The sequence below is a fragment of the Chiloscyllium plagiosum genome, unplaced genomic scaffold (genome assembly GCF_037043375.1).
Source record: "Chiloscyllium plagiosum isolate Xiang-an unplaced genomic scaffold, Cpla_swu_hap1 HiC_scaffold_27, whole genome shotgun sequence".
Classification (NCBI taxonomy): domain Eukaryota; kingdom Metazoa; phylum Chordata; class Chondrichthyes; order Orectolobiformes; family Hemiscylliidae; genus Chiloscyllium; species Chiloscyllium plagiosum.
This window is the reverse complement of record NW_028270165.1, coordinates 7,251,455-7,259,744: the sequence shown is the minus strand read 5'-3', so window position 1 is coordinate 7,259,744 and position 8,290 is coordinate 7,251,455. Positions and strand designations below refer to the sequence as shown.

Genomic DNA, 8,290 nt, shown 5'->3' with positions numbered 1-8,290 from the left:
CCACGAAGTTAATTTGAATTGGCATAATTATTTGCAGGTACATTCTACTTTGCTCAAAAAAGTGCAGAAACTGCAGGCAGTCAATCCATGTAATATTTTATAAATTCCTACTTTGGAAATAGAACCAGTCTGATCCAAGATTGGGGTATGACAGACTCGAACCTCACACCTTTAATGCATTGTCTGAAGTGTCAGCCTTTTGAAAAAGAAAACCTTAAGTCATCTCAAGAACGTAACTTAAAAGATGTTCTGGGATTTACAGATTAATGAACCAAAAACAGCAATCCATTCTCAAAGATGGAAGACTTAACAGCAATCTAGGTTTGTTCAGTATATCCTATCAGTTGCATGACACTGAGCTTTTGCTATAAAATCTGTGTCTTATGATCCTGCTCCACAGCTACCCGATGAAGGAGCAGTGCTCCAAAAGCTCATACTTCCAAATAAACCTGTTGGACTATAACCTGGTGTTGTGTGATTTTTAACTTTATCCAGGCCAGTCCACCACCGGCTCCTCCACATCGTTTCCATTGAACACAGCCCACACCTCCCGATGCTGCCAGTAAACTTTACAATGCCGATGAAATTATGCACTCTACACTCCTGAAAAACTTACAATTTCTAATGATACTGGCTCCTTATTCACTGCTCCATCTGATAGACAAAATTGGAAGCTTAGTGCAGGAGGCTGAAAGAACTGGTCAGCTTTAAAACAAAACCTCTTGGAGCTCAAAGCTTTCAATGAGAGTCTGAGCCCGGCAGTAAGTTCAGGTAACCTTTATTGCGACCCAACTTTGTTACAGCTTCAGATCCCCTCAGCAAAAAGGCAGAGAAAAAGTAGCTGCGTTTTAAACAGCTCAAGGTCAAAGCACATACACTTCCCCCACCCCCCCCCACCTCACATTCTTTACTAATGGTTAGCACCCAGTCGTCCCTTTGTAATTGGATCCTTGGTACAGCTGTAACCCGGAAGAAGTATTGCCTCACTCAGCAATTTCAATCCAAGGATGCAACTTGGCCATCACTGTTTCAATTCCCCTACAGGTGAACTTGCTGGTGCCTCTGCAGGGCAGAGGAGCAGGTGCATTGACAGCAGGTGAACGGCCTCTTCCTGGTGTGAACCTGCCGGTGGGTCAGCACGGTGGAGACTGGGTAAAGCACTTCCCACACTCTGGGCAGCTGAAGGGCCCCTCACCTGTGTGAACCCATTGGTGGGTCAGCAGGGTGGAGGATTTGCTGAAGGCCTTCCCACACTCGGGGCAGGGGAATGGCCTCTCCCCAGTGTGGCTGTGCCAATGAGAGTCCAGGGTAACAGAAACTTTTCCCGCAGTCACCACACTTTATTGATTCTCCAAAAGGTGCGATTCTCTGGTTTCTCCATGGCTGAAGCTTCAGTTACACACAAACACGCATACAGCCCCTCCCTGCCGTCAATTCCTCTTTCCCAGATGTATAATTGTTTCAGGCTCCACACTCAGTGCGCTGCAACAGTAGGGTCTCTCATCCAGTCCCACTGATACTGAAAACGTACTCAAACAGGAACCAAAAAGCTTTGCTCCTTCTCACAGAATCATAGTTGAAAATTATTGCTGTCCCGATGGATTTAGTGACTGTCAGACATTGACGTCAAAGTGAGGACTGCAGACGCTGGACAGTCAGAGTCGAAATGTGTGGCGCTGGAAAAGCATAACAGGTCAGGCAGCATCCGAGGAGCAGGAGAGTCAACGTTTTGGGCATAAGCCCTTCATCTGTTGATTTTGAATCTTTCGACTTCAGATCTTCAAATACTGTGCAAAAAGGGATTACAAAAATTATCACTATCAGACCAGGGTAGAAATCCTGAACAAGCAATTCTCCTTTCTGCAGAATCTTCTGTTCTTTTGTTGTTCCACAAAATTGAAAGCACCATCCCACTCTCTCTCCCCCTCTGTTCTCACTCCGCTCTAACTAATTCCCCTTAAGGTGCTGATTCAGGATCTTACAGGGGCAGAAAAAGCAAAAACATCAAGACTGACATCTCTCTGAATTTTGGATACCTCCACCTGAAAGTTAATATCTTTCACAACACTGGGATCCTGCTGAGAGTGAGCAGGTCTGATTTTGGGAAGCAAAAAAAAAGTGTCAATTCAGGGTGAACCTGCCACGCAGCTTCTTGAGGAAGGACCAGACACAAAATGGTTAATGACCCCAGGAAGGTGGGAGCAAACGGAGACATCAAGGCATTAACACCGACATACTTTATCAAACTCTTCTGCTTCCGGTCAGAGCAAAACATACTCTGAAAGTCCAGCCTTCACAACCACACTTCTGCTTTCACCAAGGACAATTAGAGTCACACAGCATGGAAACAGATGCTTTGGCCCAATCTGCCCAGATATCCTAAATTAATCTAGTCACATTTGCCATCACTTGGCTCCTAAATGGGCCAGGTGCCGGCAGCTGGGACTAAGTTGGGTTGGCTATCTGGTCGGCAAGGACGAGTTGAATCGAAGGGTCTGTTTCCGTGCTGTACATCTCTATGACGCCAGTCGCATTTGCCACCACTTGGCCCCTTTCTATCTGAACCCTTTGTATTCATCCGCCCATCAAGATGCCTTTTAACTGTTGGAATTGTACCAGTCCCCACCACTTCCTCTGGTAGCTCATTCCATAAACACACCATCCTCTCCATGAAAAAGTTGCCCCTGAGGTCTCTTTTACATCTCCCCCCGCCCTCACCCTGAACCTATGACCCTCCAGTTCGGGACTCCCCAAGCCCAAGGGAAAGACCTTGTCTATTTACTCTATCCATGCCCCTCATGATTTTATAAAAGTCTCAGGCTCTGGCGCGATGGGGAAAACAGCCCCACCCTATCCTTCCGTCCTTCCTCGCCTGGGTAGTTAAGACACATACCTGAGTTTGCAGCGTCTGCTCCCTCCCTGGATTCACTCCAGTTGCCATAAGTGAACATATTCCCACCCCCCCTCCCCTGCTCCCAGGATGAAAAATTGCCCAGAGGGAGGGAGTTTCATGCAAACTGACAGGGCCACTTCTGCATTGTGACGTCTTCAATGGGTCAGGGGTGGGGTAGGGAATGGGAGAAGGGGCGAGATGAAGGGGTGGGGTGCGGCCAGCCGGCTGGCCATCCCACACTGCCCTGCACAGTTTGCAGGAATTCCTTCCCTTCACAGAATCCCCACAGTGTGGAAACAGGGCATTCGGCCCGACAACTCCACACTGACCCTCCGAAGGGTAACCCACCCATACAGCTGTTGCTCTACTCCCTGACTATCACACCTAACCTGCACATCCTTGGGCACTATGGGTAATTTAGCATAGCAATTCCCCCCTAACCTGGACAAAGTTAAAAATCACATAACACCAGGTTATAGTCCAACAGGTTTATTTAGAAGTACTTGCTTTTGGAGCACTGTTCTTTCGTCAAGTGGTTGTGGAGAGTAAGATAATAAGACACAGAATTTATAGAAAACATGACAGTGTCCTGCCACTGAAATGATACATTGAACAAACCTGGATTGTTAAGTCTTTCATCTTTTCAAATGGGTTGCACGTATCATTAAAATGCAAATCCCAGAACTTCCTGGAAAGCACCTTATCAAGCAAACTTAAAGTTTTATTACAAAAAAGTGACATTTGAGCTCAGCTCTGCAAATGTTCATTCACTCGTGTGTATGTGTGTGCACGCATGAGAGAGAAAATGTCTATTTCCATCCTGTTTATCTCTGTCTATTTGAGAACAGGTGCCTTACTTCTGTTGGTGTAAATATTGTTGTAAATCATAGCTGGGTTCTCATAGTTAGATGTAAGGGAGAGAGAATTCCTCAAGTAGGACAGTGTATGAATCCTGGGAGACCCCCATTTCTCGTTTACTTCCTAAAGAATAAACATTAAACAACAGCACCGATTTCTTACAAATTTGGTTTCATTTTTCTTGTTTGATTCCCTGCTATGACTACATTGTGCCTGGATGGTTGACAGGCTGGGAGATTGTGGGTTGGGGCTTGATTGACTAAATGCTTTATTGTTCCAGAAGGTGAAAAAGGGGACAAAGCTTCAGCAGAAATCCAGCAGAGCTGAGCACAGACCGACATACTCCTTGGGGACAGGGAGATCAACAGAGGACAGAGAAACCAGGCCCTGAAATCTGAGCTGACACCAGACTACTCTGTGATCAGTGCTTTGATTAGCAGTGCCAACCCTCTACCTTTACCAAGCTTTCTATTAGACAACACCCTCAATATACAGGATCCAATCCTTGCCATCCTGAAGCCATGTCTCTGTAAGGAGTCTCAGACCATAATTATTCACTTCAATGCGTGCAGTCAATTCATTCACTTTTGTTACAATACGGCACACATTCAGACTCACCATGTATCGTTTCAATTTTTGTGATCTTTAGAATCCAGTTTTGATTGCTGGCACATTTACTCTCCTTGTCCCTTTCTCTGATGTTCATTTTCCACATCACCTCACTGCTCACGGCCTTGGTTTGAATTGGCCATCCTAAATTGCCTATAATGACGACGGATGTGCAGGTTAGGTGGGTTAACCATGGGAAACGCAGGGTTACACAGTTACATAGCAATAGAAGCAGGAGAAGGCCATTTGGCCCGTCCAACCTGCCCCGCCATTCATCAAGATCATGGCTGATCTATTCACCATCTGAGATCGTCCTCCCTGCATTGTCCCAACTACCCTTAATTCCCCTACCATTGCAAAAACCCATCCAACTGTGTCTTGAATATACTTAATGAAGCTGCCTCTACTGCTTCCTTGGGCAGAGAATTCTACAGATTCACTACTGTCCAGGAAAAGCAATTCCTCCTCATCTCTGTCCTAAATTTACTTCTCCTAATCTTGAGCCTGGTTTCATTCACCAGTAGAAATGACTCAATATGTAGAGCTTCATCCCCACAGTGCAATGAATTCCCACTTTGCAACAAAACCTCGGATTTACTCACTAATTCAGTTGCTGTCTCACAAATGCAAGATTTAATTGTAACTTCTTCTGCTCCCATTAAGGGCAAAACATCTTTGAAAGCTTCACAATCACACTTCTGCTCTCACTGAAGATGATTAGAGTCATATAGAACGGAATCAGACCCTTTGTCCATCCACACATCATTCCTGATGAAGTGCTCGGGACCGAAATGTCGACTCTCATGGTCCTCAGATGCTGCCTTACCTACCACCTTTTCCAGCACCACACTTTGACTCTAATCTCCAGCATCTGCAGTTCTCACTTTCTCCACATCCCAAAGTATCACCATTTAAACAATACACTGTCTTTCTGCTTTTTTTTCATAGCAATGGCTATAACTTCACATTGTGGTACTACATTTGCCACATGTTTGCAAATTGTCATCTTCTCTACTTCGGGGAGACCAAGCGTAAAGTTGGAGAATGGTTTGGCGAGCATCACAGCCAGGTCCGTAGAGGCCATCTGGACCTCCCAGTCATCATCCATTTTAATTCCCCTTCACACTCCCTTTCTGACAAGAATATCTTAGGCTTCCTCTATTGCCACAATGAACCAATCTGCAAATTGGGGAAGCAACACCCCATCTTCCGTCCAGGCAGCCTACAGCCTGCAGGACCCAACATCAAGTTCTCCAATTTCAAATAAACTCCCTTTCCATCCCCCGACTCCCTCCTCAGCCCCGTGCCCCTCATTTCCAGTCGTTCCTGCCACCAACCTGATTTCTTTCACCCATTGACTAATCAGGCCGTACCCTCTCCCTGTCTTCACTTATCCTCACTTTAGCACCAGCCCCTGCCCCAACACCCATCCCCAGTCCTGAGGAAGGGTTACACCCGAAACATTGACTTCTCCACTTCCTGATGTTGCCTGGTTTGTTGTGTCCTTCCAGCCTCCTGCCTGTCTATTTTGCCAATTGAGACACAGACCTGGACCACGTTTCCAGAGTCTGTTCCCTCCCTGGGTTCACCCCCTTTCCTTTCAGTTGCTGCAAGTCAACAATTGAACAAGTAGAAATGGCAAAGGGGGCGAGAAAAGAGAGTGCTGTACTCACAGATCTTAGACAGAGGAAGGAGTTTGCAGTCTGGGTGAAGCTCAATGTTGATTCAGAAAAGAGGTGCAGGAACAGCAGCTTCAGAAACTCATGGTCCAACTTCCGTATTCAGACAATGGGGTGGCGCTGATTGGCAGGAGGACCAGTTTCGTTCTGGTCCTCCACGGTTTCCTATTGGGCCATCAAAGGAAGGTCGCGCGCCTTTTTTTTGCGGAAAACGATGAGCATGCCCAGAGTTTTGCTGACACCGGTGGGCATGCGCACTGCGTTGCTGACACTGGAAAACATGCGCAGTATGTTCACTGGTGTGCCGGTCAGATTTTAAGAGTCCAAATGCCAATCGGAAAAAAGGGGTTGAGCCACAATTTGTTTTTCCCTGTGATTCGACATTGTATTGTTTTTGCATTCTGTCTGGCTGCTCAACTTTTGTATGTCTTTTCCCCACGTTGGGGGGCGAGTCCAGAACTGGAGGGCACGGGTTTAGGGTGAGAGGGGAAAGGTTTCTGAGGGGTAACCTTTTTGCACAGAACGCTGGTGCGTGTCCCCCAGAGGAATTGTTGGAGGCTAGTACAATGATAATATTTAAAATGCATCTGGATGGGGATATGAATAGGACAGATTCAGAGGGATAAGGGGCCAAATGCTGGCAAATGGGTCACTAGATTAATTTAGGATATCTGGTCGTCATAGACCGAAGGGTATGTTTCTGTGCTCTGTGACGCTATTTCTAGATAGTTGGAACCAACTTCACAAGACGAGGACTAGGCCATTGACCCCTTACAGTCAAGATCAGAGTGGTGTTGGAAATCACAGCCGGTCAGGCAGCATCCAAGGAGCAGGAAAATCGACGTTTCAGGCAAAAGCCTCGAATGCTGCCTGACCGGCTGTGCTTTTCCAGCACCACTCTAATCTTGACTGTAATCTCCTGCATCTGCAGTGCTCACTTTCGCCCATTCACCCCTTCCAGCCTGTCCTGAGCTACGGCCTGACTGCGCTTATTTCAGTGAAAGTTTTAGAAAGATTTCAGCAGCTCTTTTAAAAAACGTGAACGTGCTTTCTGGCGTTAACGATGTTTCTGAAGATATCATTTTAGGTATTCTCAATTTTGAAGATCAGCCATTTCTCACCCCTCCCGACTCCCAGGTAGAGTCATTACTATCCATTATCTCTCTCTCTCTGTCCTTTGAAGGGTTTGATACAGTGGTCAAAGCTGGTTCGAGGCTTGACAAAGGACGGGTGTGGTGGAGGCTGGGAAGAAGAGACAGAATGGATGGGGGACAGAGAGAGTGAAAATGGCGGTCAGAGGGTGGGTGTAGAGACAGAGAATAAGTGGGGTTGATAGAGAGATTGGGCGGGGGAGAGAGTTTGGGCGTGGCGGAGAAGTGGGAGATGGCACAGGGCAGGGTGACACTAGGCACACAGATACACAAGATGGTCACAGCCATCAGTTGGCCAACTTGACACACAAGATGGCCGCCGGATCTCAATACGGAGTGAAACAGCAGAGCTGATACAGACACTGCCTGGGCCACCAGAATGCCAGCACAATGGACTCACAACCCAGTTGATTAGTTTAAGGCGGGTGGAGGAGAGCACCGTAGATAAAGAGGAGGGCATTTCCTCCCAACCAGGAAACAACGGACCCCCCAAAGTCCACCCTCCACCTAGTGAGACCCAGTGGGTACACACTGCCCCACAACTACAGGCAACTGAGAGCTGTGATCCTCTGACAGTCCCATTGTCAGACACAGAACTGGACGGTGCAGACCCTTGTCTTGGCTCAATGACTCCAGAGCAGGTAAATGACCCCAGTGAGGGCCTGGATAGCTACCTCAGCCCAGCGAAGGTCCAGCAGTTCATGCTCACCATGGGGATGCTGACAGCTACACCAGAGACAGGACAGTCAAATGGACAATGGTAACCCCATAAACTGGGGGTTAAAGAAGGTTCATTTGCTATCGTATAACAGGGCACCCACTCAGTAGGTGGGTTCTGCTGAAGCCACGGCTAAATACTAAGAGACTGGATGGTTAATAAAGGGAACTGTAAATAGGATAACTGTAAATTCGATTAATTCAATCTGTTCTTTGTAATGTTAAGACATGCAATGTATATATCTATGAACGACATGACGAATTGTACAAGTACCAAAGATTTATTTCTATGAATAAAGTATATTTTGAAATAATAAAAAAAGGTGGGGGAGAGAATACACATGAGTAATGAACATTGCCCGCCGAAGTGTCTGGGTCCAGCC

General features: G+C 46.7%; 1 long non-coding RNA gene across 1 annotated transcript; it reads right to left on the bottom strand.

The window, feature by feature from the left end:
• Window positions 1-897: 897 nt before the first annotated feature.
• Window positions 898-6,106, bottom strand: LOC148142985 (uncharacterized). Its single transcript, XR_015751092.1, has 3 exons — window positions 6,034-6,106; window positions 4,370-4,513; window positions 898-1,787 (listed from the first exon to the last, which is right to left on the bottom strand). It is a non-coding gene; the product is annotated as an uncharacterized LOC148142985 (long non-coding RNA).
• Window positions 6,107-8,290: the final 2,184 nt, after the last annotated feature.